This window comes from Buceros rhinoceros, unplaced genomic scaffold (assembly GCF_000710305.1).
Source record: "Buceros rhinoceros silvestris isolate BGI_N320 unplaced genomic scaffold, ASM71030v1 scaffold393, whole genome shotgun sequence".
In the NCBI taxonomy this organism is placed as follows: Eukaryota; Metazoa; Chordata; class Aves; order Bucerotiformes; family Bucerotidae; genus Buceros; species Buceros rhinoceros.
The window spans coordinates 41966-43277 of NW_010401555.1; positions in this window are offsets into that span (position 1 = coordinate 41966).

A 1312-nucleotide genomic window follows, 5' to 3' on the forward strand; every position below is an offset into this window, starting at 1 on the left:
GCTGATATTGAGTGCGTACAGCCACGCTCAAGGTCTTTTGTGGTGCTTCCAGAACCTGCCGACCTTTGCGGAGAGGAGGCACTATCTAACCCGACGCCCGGGACTCCTGAGTAACATCCTCACGCCGCAGCAGGTCAGTCAGAGCTGCTGTTTGTCACAGAAGATGCTGCGAACGATACGTTCAGGATGAGAGTACCGAAGACGTAAAGAGCCCAGGACAGCAACTGGCTTAACCGCGTGGTGTTTACTGCGTCACCTCTAAAGTTTTTGCTCTGCGAAGGGAAATAACGTGACTGGTTTAACTTTCTCTTCCAGAACACCTGAAACGAGCAGCCTGGAAAGCTCCCAGCTGTCTCTGCCGCTGTGTGTCATTCCTCTGCTATTTTCCTTCTTTGAAGTGTGACCTTGAAGGCAAATTCCTTCTCTCTTGCGTCTCGGTGAAATGACCCGAGGGTCGCTGCCGTTTGAACGCTGTTTAGGAGGCCAAGAGACATTGATCTGAGCAGTCCCTGATGGTCTGAACGAAGAGGGGGAGAGGAGGGAGGAGGAAACTTGAAGGCTGGAATAGGAAACAATCGTGCGTCCTGTTTCTCTTCAAACGTGGGCTCCTTGGTTCCAGTGGAACTCCACGTTGTGGTTAAATTATTCAGACTCTGCAGGAAAGAACAGATGCTGTCCTAGAAAATGCCGTCTGTTGGCTTGTCACAACTGCTTGGGAAAGACTTTTGATTTTCAACTGTGAATTTAATTTAAATGATGCTGGAGCGTACCTTCGGTCCAAAGCTGTTCCTTGACTGCACCCTCAGGTAGGGCGACCTGAGAGAGAAACAAATTGCAGAGGTTGTGGATCGAAATCCAGAATCAAATTGGGGTATTAGATTTTTCCTTCGATAAATTCTATTAGTCCTATAAAATAAATACATCAGGCTGGAATCAAAGTCGGTTAGTTACATGCTTTGGCACAGGCTGCCAAGTGCTTGGGATCGATTCTTTGCGATGGATTTTGACTGCGGCTTCTGAAAAGTCATGTTTGAAAGTGGGCGCTTGAAGTTCAGGGCTAAAACATCTCCTAGATGTTACTGGTATCAGCCGTGCCGCTGGTGGGCCGATACCCCAGCAAAGAGGGGTGAGCGTCGGGAGTTTCATCGCAGAAAGGCACTTAAAATCCAGCTGGTCCAAAGCGCGGTGGAGCAGTTGGTTGGTAAAAGACTCGCGGTGTTGTAGAGGGCTGCGGTTCAGAGGAAAGCTCTGATTTTTCACAAGCAGTCCTCACTTTGCCTTTGAAGAGGAATCGTTCCAGTAGTCTCTCTGT